This window comes from Paramisgurnus dabryanus, chromosome 11 (genome assembly GCF_030506205.2).
Source record: "Paramisgurnus dabryanus chromosome 11, PD_genome_1.1, whole genome shotgun sequence".
NCBI classification, from domain to species: Eukaryota; Metazoa; Chordata; class Actinopteri; order Cypriniformes; family Cobitidae; genus Paramisgurnus; species Paramisgurnus dabryanus.
The window spans coordinates 25,654,284-25,666,676 of record NC_133347.1 but is presented as its reverse complement, the minus strand read 5'-3'; the positions used below and the strand labels follow the sequence as shown (position 1 = coordinate 25,666,676).

At 37.2% G+C, this 12,393-nt stretch overlaps 1 long non-coding RNA gene across 3 annotated transcripts; it reads left to right on the top strand.

Annotated features, from left to right (window-relative positions):
• The first annotated feature begins 3,712 nt into the window (after positions 1–3,712).
• LOC135730102 (uncharacterized) lies at positions 3,713–6,417 on the top strand. Of its 3 annotated transcripts, none has more exons than XR_010525876.2 (6): positions 3,713–4,169; positions 4,491–4,556; positions 4,632–4,695; positions 4,846–4,896; positions 5,231–5,298; positions 5,426–6,417. It is a non-coding gene; the product is annotated as an uncharacterized lncRNA (long non-coding RNA). The 3 variants fall into 3 exon arrangements; XR_010525874.2 differs by having other exon boundaries at positions 4,472–4,556; positions 4,649–4,695; XR_010525875.2 differs by having other exon boundaries at positions 4,472–4,556.
• The last annotated feature ends 5,976 nt before the right edge of the window (positions 6,418–12,393 follow it).

Genomic DNA, 12,393 nt, shown 5'->3' with positions numbered 1-12,393 from the left:
GGAAGAATGGCACGTATGGTCACCCTATATAAATATATTATCAGAGGTGTATAAAGACCTTACATAATGATCTGTATTGTTTATATTACCTTAGTAAGAGTGTTTTTTATCTACATACACAGCAGGTCTCCTTAATGGATCACGTTTTGTTACTTCGATGTCTCAGACGATGATGCGTTTTTTATGTGGTGACTATCCTAGCTTCACTGTGCGGTCACACCAGACGCAGAAGAGGCGGCAAAAACATGCGCGTAGTTGGACGCTTGAACATTTTGTGTTTACTCGCTTCATTCACATGTGAAATTCTAGCCATTCAAGACATTCACAGGTAAATTTGCGTCAAGCGAGGGGCTTATAGCTCAAATTGACTAAACTTACAAGATTGTTCGACCTCCTAACTCACTTTCTTCCAAACTAGATCCTTTTAATTCCTGTAAAAGTACGAAGATGTCTCGTATAGCGATGGTGATTGTCCTCGATTGTTGTTATGCTTTTCTGCCTCTGCTTGTGTCATGTAATCACGTTACTGCTAGAGAAAGCTCCTTTTTCAATTCTGTGCTTACCGCGCCGCAGGATGCCTATTCGCATCTTTGCATTGACATTTAAATCACTCGCGCTTGCCACCTCTTCTGTGTCTGGTGTGAATGCACCATTGCATCGTTGGTTGCAATTCATAGTCTGACATTGGACAGCAGGGGCGTCACCAGCCGATTTTGCCGGGGCTTCAGCCCGGAATGTTTTGAGTCAAGCCCCGAATGTAATGACCTGGGGCCCGTTTCAGAAAGGTGGTTTAGTGAAAACTCTGAGTATGTTAACCCTGAAATAAGGGAAACTCTGAGTTTTTTGTGTTTTGTGTATTTGTGTTTGATTTATACACGCAGGTGACTGCAAACCTTTGACCGAAATGTCATCTTAAAGGGACAGTACGGGATCTCTGCCAGAATGTACTGTACTGTACTGTACTGTACGTTCATTTATGGCAACATAAATCTTTACGACAACCTAATATGTCATATCAGCAAAACACATTGTCAGCAAAGGGGAGACGAATCTATAAACATAAGCATCTCTGTGATAAGAAGACTCAATTAGCCTCTGTGATAAATGTCTCACTAACACTTAATCTTATTGCAGGCCATCTACCCAAGGTGTCTTGTCTAATGAACACTGAATTATCTGTGTCCGAACAACTGCACGTTTGAGTGCGTCACCGGTACATGACATCACTGGCCTAAATGAGATACAGCAAATAAGAAGATCTTGGTTTCAAGGGTATTAGCAACATGGTATTGATGATATGAGTAAGTCATTGAACAACATTTTTGGGTCAAAGGTCATGAAGTCAAGAGTATGAGAGTGAAAGATGACTTCAGGAGGAAATGTATCTGGCATGACATCACTGATGCTCCGCCAACATCAACCTCACCCAAGCTGCCAAAACACTTTAAATAAGTGTTGCAATATGTCTGTTGAGGTGTCTACAGTGTATGATGCAATATCAATAGAATTTTAAAAAACAACATACTCTGCTAAATTTCTTCAAACATGGTAACAGTGCTAGAAGGTTCATCAGTATAAAATTAAGCTATTTATATATTTTCAAACAATTTGTAACCCTTTAAAAATGTTATGCTATTACTGTACATCGATCACATGATTAGTTTGTAGACTGTAGTCTATTAGACGGTGAAAACTGTGCATCTTCCCACTGACAATATAAGTTAGTGCGCATCAAGATGTATTGTATTACAATATAACATTAAACACCATTAAATGTTGCGTTATAAGCAAATGCGCTTTGTCGTCCCATTTATAGGCACGTATTACAAATGCACTCTATAAATAACAAAACCAATATTGCGCCATTTACTTTAGACCAGGTTTTAGTTGTTCAATGGCGTAGCGTATTTTAGTTACAATGCGCCTGAACCCACCTCGTTTTCAGACCAGCTCGCCCATGGTCGCAAACAATGTGGCGCTGAACATGTAAATGACAACTGCGCTGGGCTGAAACTAGCAAAAACACTTGCATCGTGCATTGCGCCGGGTGTATGATAGGGCCCCTTATGTTTGGGTCTGAATCAGGCAAAGATCCTGTACAGATTTTGAGGAGTAATCAGTCGTTTTGAGATTGTTAATGGACGTTTCTAAGTGGTAATTTTGTGTTTTTTCAGTATGGACCTGCAAAACTTAACTGTAACGTCAATAGTAGAACTTCAGCCTAAACGTTAGGATCTAGCATTAACTAGCAAATACTGTAGCGCTAACTCAACAGTCACAATGTAATGCTGGCTATTACTACAAATATACCCGTGTGACTTATGACCAGTTTTGTGGTCCAGATTCACATATATCAGCGCCAGTGTTGTTTTCGTCAATGATGACGGTAACGAAAGGATTTTGTTGACCACCTATTTTTTATGACGCTTAAGTGACGATGACTAGCATAAAATGTCTCTCAGTTTTAAAAAACTGAAACAGGAAGTGCTTCTGGACCAGTCTTACGCCGATTTTGCTTAATAATCTGATAACACATGGGGTCATGTAAACGCGTAAAGCGGTTTTCTTTAATCGGGGAAAGCCCATAAACAGCGTAAGCAAAAACCGATCGGCACAGGTAGTTTTTTGCTCATTATGCTGATTTTGCGTGGCATGTAAACACCTTAACCGGCTTCCTCACGGTTTTGTCCATGTGCGCATGTCTCCGCGTATGAAAGATAAACGTCACACGCGGAAGTAAGCGCAAGGTAACGCATAAGAGTCTCCGCTCGACTAAAGCAGTTGGCAGAGAAACTGTGAAAATAGAAGCTCATGTTACATTTACAGGTTCTGCACACACAAGAAGAGATACAACAGTACAGCTTAAGACAGATATGTCGTTGACTTTTTGATCGACTATTGTGTACTATAGGTGGTGACATCACTACCTGCGAGAAAACTGATAATTCTCCAAGTCCCATGTAAACGCAGTTGTCTGCATAGCCGGTTTATTGATTTGCATGTAAACGCATGAAAACATTTCTCTATAACCCAGATAGCAGACGGACTCGGCCCGAATGTGGCCTCATGATGGCACTGCTGGCGTGCTGCCGGCAACGGCATGCAACATGTCAGCCAAGTATGGGCCAGGTGTGGCAATGATGGCACTGGATCCATGATGGCAGATAAAATTTGGGCCAGTTGTGATTGGGAGGTATGTGGCCCAGATCAGTGTAGTGATTCTGGCCCAGATCAGTCTAGTGATTGTAAGCCACATTTAAAATACTGATTTATAATAAATAATTAGAAGAATTTAAGGATTTTCAGGCAATCTTAATCTTAATGTTAATTTAACCTTTATTAAGTAAAATGTTAGTTTTGTATTAAAAGAAACTAATATATTTGGACAATAATGTTTATCTACATTTCAATCACATAAACTTGCCTTCAGATCATATTATGGGTCAAGATTATTTTGTTCAAATGACCCTGAACTTCCAAAAGTTTTTCTTTCTGAATTTAAAAGTTTCTATAACGTTGCTTTGAGAAGCACCATGGATCGTTTCTATTTAAACTTGCTTTTGCGCGATTTTCATTGTAGCAGGAGTTTATTCCTGCTGAAGATTTCTGACTTCAATGACTAAACTATCATTGTGTACAATCAGATGTTAGATACTGCAGAAATAAACGTTACTGTGCTGAAGATTTCTGACTTCAATGACTAACTAAAACTATCATTGTGTACAATCAAATGTTAGATACTGCAGAAATAAACAAAATGTATTGTTAACCTTCGCGTTACGTTAAGGATGCGCAGTTTATTTATGAAGTGCAACAAGAACCTACACGCGGATGACATCAAAGTACTGCGAGAGCGACTCGAAAGATCATGGGCAGGATTCTGATTTCAAATCACTCTCGCGGTATTTTAACGTCATCCGTTTCTCCAGTTCCTACAACTCAGCATTACGTTGAACACCTTGTCAAAAATGATTGAGATGGCCAATCAAATCAAAAAAGGCGAGTGCCACTGGCCAATCACATAACAGAAGACGAGCTTTCCTGTTAACGGAAGCCGAGCGGCGGCCAATCAAATTAACCAATAGGCGGGGTTACCGTCGGAGTAGCAGTTACACCGCGTCAATCAATCATAACGGACACAGATTTCAAAGGCAGCAGGATGAAAGATAGTAAGTACCTGAACTTAAATATTTAAACTTTTACAATCATAAAAATGTTTTTGTTTAAATGTCTTACAAACGTATAAAGGGATGCAAACGTTTACGTGATTCATGTGTAACGTAATGTGTGACAATTAACGTTATATTGATATTAAATTAGCTGTTTTCTATCAGGTTAAGAATAACTGTGATCATATTATAATGAAGTAATCGAATTTGGTTATCTGGTCTTCCTGATGTTAGAACATTTATATAAAAAACATATTTAAAAATGTATTTCTGTAACGTTTAATTTCCTTTTTTGATGAAAGTGTGTCTGTGTTCATCAAGACATGAAGACTCTGGAGTGGGACAAGAGAAGGATGATGGGGTGTATATTCCAATAGACACATTAAGGTAAATTAAATATTGAGGCTCATGTTTGCATCTTTGTGTTTATATATCAAAAGATTGCTCTATATGGCTAAATAGTCACATTGTGATTTCAGTGAAAGCTGATAAATACAGAGGGCTGGACAGTGGTTTCATTCATTAGGTGAGTAAGAACTGACCATAGCCTAACATTACTTTAGTTACACGAATTGCATTGTTGAATACAAAGGAAAATGGTAAAAATACAAATATTTTGAATATATGGAATACTGTGAAATTATTTTCTGTTAATCATCTGCTGTGTTTGCTTCAGGTAAAGAGGTGGGACAAGGATGCTGACAGGACAGGAGGAGGTGACATTCAGGTTAGTGACAGTACATCAGGGCCACCATTTAATTTAATGTTAATTTAATTGCTTCCAAAATCAATACTTGACAAATCTTTAGAATTATATCTGCAAAGCTGAATTTCTCATAGGTGGATAAAGTATGACAGCAATTGTGAAGACCTTAGACGTGCAGTATATGGTTCTTCTCTCTTTCATTTATATTGATTTGACTAAATTTTCTTGTTAACTAATAATGGGGATATTCCTAATATAATATATTTTAAATACATGCTTAGAACATATCTCATTTGCTTTGTATCTAAATGAAAAGTACCTCTTTAAGGTCTAAGCTATGTTTCATTTTATTTAGACATTCAACGCAGCCATTTTCATCCAAAGCAACTTGAGGAAGAAAACAGAAGCAGTTCATCCTAAAAGGTTAATCTTCTAATTGTTTATCTAACTGTTTGTTTTAAAGTATATCATTATGCTTTTAATAACTTTATTATATGGCTTTTGCTTCATAACAATTATTGATTTGCATCTGTTTTCTTTTATATAACAGTGGGCTGCTGTAATGTTTACATCTATGGAAAGAGGAGCTGAGAAGAAAAGAGAGGCTGGAAAGCAGTACTTCTTGTTGAGGACAATCCTGAATAGGAACACTTTCTCATACACATAGATTATTATTAGTGCTTGATTGTTTGTTTCATTTTTATGAATTGTATTGTTTTAATTTTTTGTTTTATTTGAAATTACCTAAGTTAGATTCATGCTAATACTTTAACTGGACCTTGTATCTTTGCTGGCTGGCTGTAGAGTTGGTTTCACATACACATGAAGTTTCTAATAACTAACTTTTAAGTTCAGTTTGGTTTAAACTTGTATTTACCCATGGTTATTCATTTAAATTTCTATTCATGCTTATATATTAATTTCAATGAACTTCTGTATTTGTGTATAGCTGGCAATTTGGGCAAGCTACGTTTAACACACAAATGTAACTGTCACAAAGGTTTTTTTTATTATCAGTTTGTTCTAAACTTTTGTTTGTTTACTAAGGATGAAATTGCTTTGTAATTTAAGTTGTTGGTAGATTCATGCCAATAATGTATTTGAACAAACTAGTATTTTTGTTTATTGCTGGCAGTTTATACTAGAAGAGTTTTAACACATACAATGTTGTAGTGTTATTGACTTGTGTGCTATTGATTAATAAAAAGGCAAACAATTTGAAAGTAATTTTTCGTGTGATTTATTTATTAATATAATTTGGGCAAGATTAGGCTGAGTTATGGCTCAGTTTTGGAAGTTCTGGTTAAATGCTGGTTTTAATATGGTTGACCTATGGCTGAGAACTGGTACCGATGTTATAACCTGTTCTGGCCCAGGTTTGGGCCAATTATGGGCTATTTTCTGTCAGAGACATGGGCCAGTTGTGGCCCATGTGTGGCCTTTGTCCGTAATTCAGAACTGGGCCACTGTAGGGCCGTCATTCTTCGTTGTATGTGGGCCGAGGAAAAACTGGTTGTGTGGGCCGGAGCTGGGCCGGAACAAAATTGCTATCTGGGAATAAGCAGATTTTTGATAGTTATCCGCTTATTCTGTGCATGAAAACGTACTCAGTGTTGTTTACATCTTTTCAAATGGTCTATACCGGACATATTAGTGAAATATATGTGACCCTGGACCCTTCAGTAGTACAGGTACAGTATATTTGTAGGAAAATTACAAAAAATTCATTGTATGGGTCAAAATAATAAATTTTTTCTTTTATGCCAAAAATCATTAGGATATTATGTGAGGTAGATAAAAAGTTTCTTTAAATAAACGTTGATATTTTTCTATTACACTGTAGTCATATCCAATAAATTCTGTTTATCTCAAATTAAAAACTCATAATTTTGTGGCTCTCCTCAAGTCGAAAAAGTTTCAATGTGAAGAGACTGTGTCTTAATCTTATTTCCTGTCTGAAGCCCTGATAACAAATCAACAAATTAGAGGGAAACCGTGCTGTTATTGAGCTTTTTATGGCTTAATGTCCTGATTACTTGATTTGACATGGTTTTTAGTTGTTTGACCTGAGAACAGTTTGCTCCTGGGGGAAAATCAGCTTCTTCATTTATCCCTTAGCCCTTTGGATTTATCTCAGAGAGTCATCAAATCCATTCTTAGACCCGCGCAGTAAAGTTAAGCCTCAGTTAAGCACGGCTGCTTCTGTGGCTTGAATTTTAGAGGCTGACGCTGTGTGCTTGAACTCATCACATGGTCTGTGCAAATGCACAGCAGATGCTGCTTTTCAAACACTTCTAATTGAGATCCTCCAGACTGGACTGTTGCAGACTCTGGAAAGCACATCCCGTTTTAATTTTTGAGAGGAGAAACACATTTGTAATTACTGTTGATTCATTACTGACTGTAAAACAAATGAATTGGTGCATTAATATGTGCATGCGATCTGGATTACAGAAGGGTAAGTTGTTTTTGGTATACAGTAGATCACAGTATGGGTAAAATTCTGGCCAGTTTTGTGGTCACCCTCTGAATAAGAGTAGATATTGTACAGCATGTCACATTCTTAGTAAACATTATAATCACTTCCCCTACAGGATTGTGGCCACATGGCATTATGTGTGTAAAAGTTTGTGTCTCTTGTCCTGGTTGGAACACATCTCATGGTTAAAACGTTACATGCTCAGAGTGTTTGCTTTGTGCATGACACCTCTCCTCATCTCTCTCTATTGGCTACCATTTGCTGCATAGTTTAAAGGCACATTATGTAGGATTTCACCACTAAAGGTCGCATTTTCAAACAAAAACAAAGGCGAAGCTTAAATGTGCCGTTTTTCATGAGTCCATAATCAGCTATCAGCTTAAATTGAATTTAGTTGGCCCTAACAGTGACCCTAAGAACTTGCCAAACAACCAGTAGTCTGTAGACATTGGCATATGGCCAGGCATTGCTTTTCCTGACATATGTGTTTGTCTTGCCTAACACTATTAAACCATCCCATCTTTGTAGAACACAAGGCTCATCATAATGGATGTTTTTCGATGAAGGCTCACTGACATAACTTTGCAATTACACAGAATAAGGGTATTCATTGGTGTATTTTTATAGGATTTTTTAGTCCAAAATTTTACATGCCTGACATATGGCTAATGCTACTGATTTACTTCTCCTTTGGGTGTTTTTTGCAGTCTGGAAAAAGACCGCTCAAAATTTGTGTTGATTCTGTTAGCACAGTCAATCACACAACTACTTTTCCCATTTTAGACGCGTTTTCACGCCATGCTAATGCTGTCGATCAGACTTTTTGCCACTCAGTGGATGTAATCGCAGTCACTTTCGCCGGAGGTGACGTCACGTGCATACCCTCTATACACCAAAAAAGGATGTTACCTTGTTGCACTTTCATGGAGAGAATACTATAAGAAAGGATAATAATAACTTGACTGGGAAATGTTAAAGCTCTGTTGTGTCACTAATGATCGGTAAAAACGTTGTAAGCTGAAAGGGAATTTGTATGGCGCTTCTTGTTATTGCTTTCCTAAGACAAACCAGTTTTCTTTTTATCCTTATGTTTATAAGTTGCTTTGTATAAAAGCATCTATTAAATACCTAAATGTAAATGTGACATTTTGTAGGAGACAAGTGACATGAATTTGTGGGGGGGGACTCGTTTTAATACATGTGACTTAATGGCGAGTGTGGTAGCCATTTTATGTGATGTCATCCATCTGTCAAAGACAAACATCCATTCAAACAGAAATTTCATGATGATCTTTACTATTAGCAGCCCTAAATAAGCTTCATTCAGCATTCATTCATTAAAAAAAATTAATCAGGCAATTATCATCTTAAACTCAAGTGTTCCTCAATATGAAGTATTTAGTCATTGAGTGCGTTTACATGCACAGTCTTACGCCGATTATGCTTAATAAATTGATGACACCTGGGGTCATGTAAACGCGTAAAGCGTTTTTCTTTAATCGGGGAAAGCCCATAAACAGCGTAAGCAAAAAAACGATCGGCACAGGTAGTTTTTTGCACATTACGCCGATTTCGCGTGGCATGTAAACACCTTAACCCGCTTTCTCATGGTTTTGTCCATGTGCGCATGTCTCCGCGTATGAAAGATAAACGTCACACGCGGAAGTAAGCGCAAGGTAACGCATAAAAGTCTCCGCTCGACTAAAGCAGTTGGCAGAGAAACTGTGAAAATAAAAGCTCATGTTACATTTACAGGTTCTGCAGACACGAGGAGAGATACAACTGTACAGCTTAAGACAGATATGTCGTTGACTTTTTGATCGACTATTGTGTACTATAGGTGGTGACGTCACTGCCTGTGAGAAAACTGATAATTCTTCAAGTCCCATGTAAACGCAGTTGTCTGCATAGCCGGTTTATTGATTAGCATGTAAACGCATGAAAACAATTTTCTATAATAAGCAGATTTTTAATAGTTATCCGCTTATTCTGTGCATGTAAACGCACTCATTGAGAAGACTTGTGTGACCCTGAAGGGCAGAGCCGGCCCAGCCACTAAACAACCCTTGCGATCGCAAAGGGCCCCGTGGCCAGCAGAGGGCCCCATAGAGTCACTGCCAGCTAGTGGATGAAAAAAAATTATACATCAAAAGTAACATAAAATAAATAAAAAGAAATGGATCTACAGCGCTCTTTATCGGGCATCATAATAAGCACAGTTGTTTTTATTTAGTTCTTTATTATGGCGAGTTCCCGGCTAATCTTGACCCTGACTGACCCTAGGGACAAGTGTTGTAAACTAGCTTCGGCTAAAAACACTATGATACATACATCAAATGACTGTTTACAGTGTATTTATGTCTCTTCTTTGTATCTGTCCCTAAAATAAACGTAACGTAACGTATGTCACTCATCACCTGATCATTCTCTGTCAGACGCTTGTTTGAGATGCAGCTTGCCTTGCCTGGAATTTAGACGAGCGCAGACGGCTGCAGTAAGGTGAGGAGTGAAAAAACTGTAGGCAAGCCGGACACTTCATGAATCTCGCTTTGTTGTGGACTGCAAACATCAGCAATGGAAGAGATCGCATTCGCGTATTTTATCGCGGATTAAATAGATGCAACTGAAATACCAACAAATGCATTTACATTAAGATGTTTATAAGGAGAATCAACAAAGGTGAATTGTTCATTACTGGAAGGCTAGTAAATGTTGGGATGTAATCTAAGTCTAAATTCGTTTTTGTGTAAAATATAAACAGCTCACAGTACAACTAATCCAACACCAATACACAAGTTTAAAGGAATTAATAAAAAAATATGAATGTCATAAATAAGAACAAGTTGAAAAACGCATCTCGCGCTGATCACCGGTGATCGGTTATGCGCAGATTTAGCTCATATCAAACAAGCCTATTAACTTTTGTTATGCTATTTACGTAAGAGATAATATATAGTTAGGCGGTTGTTATATCGAATGTTAGCAACTTTTAATCTTGTTTGTGGTGTTTTAGATATTATGGTTAATGTTGTTTATTTGAAAAATGTAAACATTTAAGTGTTCTATTTATTATTTTATATAATATTTTATTTAAATGTTATTCTATTTACTCTATTTCATTCAAATTATATGTAGGCTGTTGTTTGTGCCTCTTAAACTCTGGTGTCAATTAAAGATGTTTCTTTGATGGTCAGTGAAAATCACTTTATCAGTCTTTTTATTCAGCAAGTTCATCAGGGTGTATTCGTTGCACTGCACTGCTATTCAGTTCAGTCAGTGGTATTATATTTTTCCTGTTAGACATCAATCATGGAACTCAAATCAAGAACTCAAGGAGGCAGTTTCCCTGACAGAAATTAAACTAGTCATGGACTAAACTAAAAGTAGGCTAAGGGCTGTCCAAATTGAAAAAAGCTTGCACTGACATATCTTAAAATACACCAGTGCCCTTTGTTTTGCCTCAAAATGCACACAAATAATGTTTTTAGTAAGGCATGTTTGTAAAAATTGGTTATGTTTTCTAATTAAACTAAGGCAGAGTCCTGGCTTAAAATAATCCCTGTCCGGGACCACCCCAAGGTCTTTTTTGTAGGCTACATGTTGCCACATAAGAACGTACTCAGGACCAGCAGCGTAAAAAAGATAATTAACATACAGTATACATAGAATAATTAAAAAACATAATTTAAAAGACAAAATAAAAAAATAACATAGTAGATATAATATGTACAGTATAGCTATAAGGTAGTCATTTCTTTTCTTTAGGCCTTACTTCGGTCAAATAGGCCCCCGACCAAATTGTGCTTAGGGCCCCCGAAGGTCTAGGGCCGGCTCTGCTGAAGGGGTTAATTTTACACTAATGAATGACTGATTAAACATGCTAAAAGTTATTACATTTAATTACCAAATACCTAAATAAACAGAAATTATAGTTTTACGTATACGTTTTTTAGTGTCTCCATACCTAAATTGGATTCACAACGTTGAGCTTATTATATATACCTAAAAATTAAGCTGTTCGGTCAAGTGTCATGAGAAAGGCTTTGATTTACTTTATACTTATTTCATTTACGTATGTCATTATTTTTTTATATAATAAGAATGAGACTGTGTGTGTATATCACCTTTTCACAGTAGGTTTTAGACCTGAAACTAAATGTTTTTAAACTCACTACTGGTTCTCATTAGTAAGACTGTACAGTAAACTTATGTTAAAATGCCTGTGCTATAGTTTGCAAACTGCAAACTTACAGAAACATTATTAAAATTTTATGTACACTAGAGTTTACTAAGTCACCAATGGAGACAACATGAAATAAGTCCGGTGACACACTGGCAGCATGGCGGCTGTGTCGCATTTTCTGTGTCTCTACACTTCAGAACCGTGCTTAACGCGGCACTGGCATGCTGCTACTGCTGTGGGAGGCCGCCGACAGATCAGGCATAAATATAAAGCCTACTGATAAAAGACACAGTCAACAGTATTGACGGCAAAATAGACTATGTTTGACAGGTGCAATATTTGAAAATCAATTTTTTTTATTTTTAATTACATTTATATCTGAATTTATGTCAAACAATAGACTTTCAAACATTAAAATGTCATTAATTAATATGTACTTGTGTACAAAATAACATATAAACATATTTTCCTATTCTATTTTACCTGGAAACGCTTCCAACAAACTTGATAGACGTCAGTTGTATTTCTAGCATGCACACGTTTTCTGCACGGCTCGAGACGCACCTAAGACGCACGTCTCATGCAGGCAGTCTGCAAGCTTTAACCTGTTAACATGGGAGCCAAATTAAAAATGGACAAGCCACGCAGCTGAGATGCTTAAAGTGAGAAGACATTTTTTTGTATTGAGTGTTTTGAGTCTGGGAATAGGATGAATTCATTGCTGTGTCTATATGTTGTTTGTAAAGACACCATGGGGGAGTCTCTTGAAATTTGATGACAGGTCAGATGCCATTCAATTCTCACCAAAGGTATCTCATCTCTTACTTGCAGGAAGCACATTCAGTCAGTGCTAAAT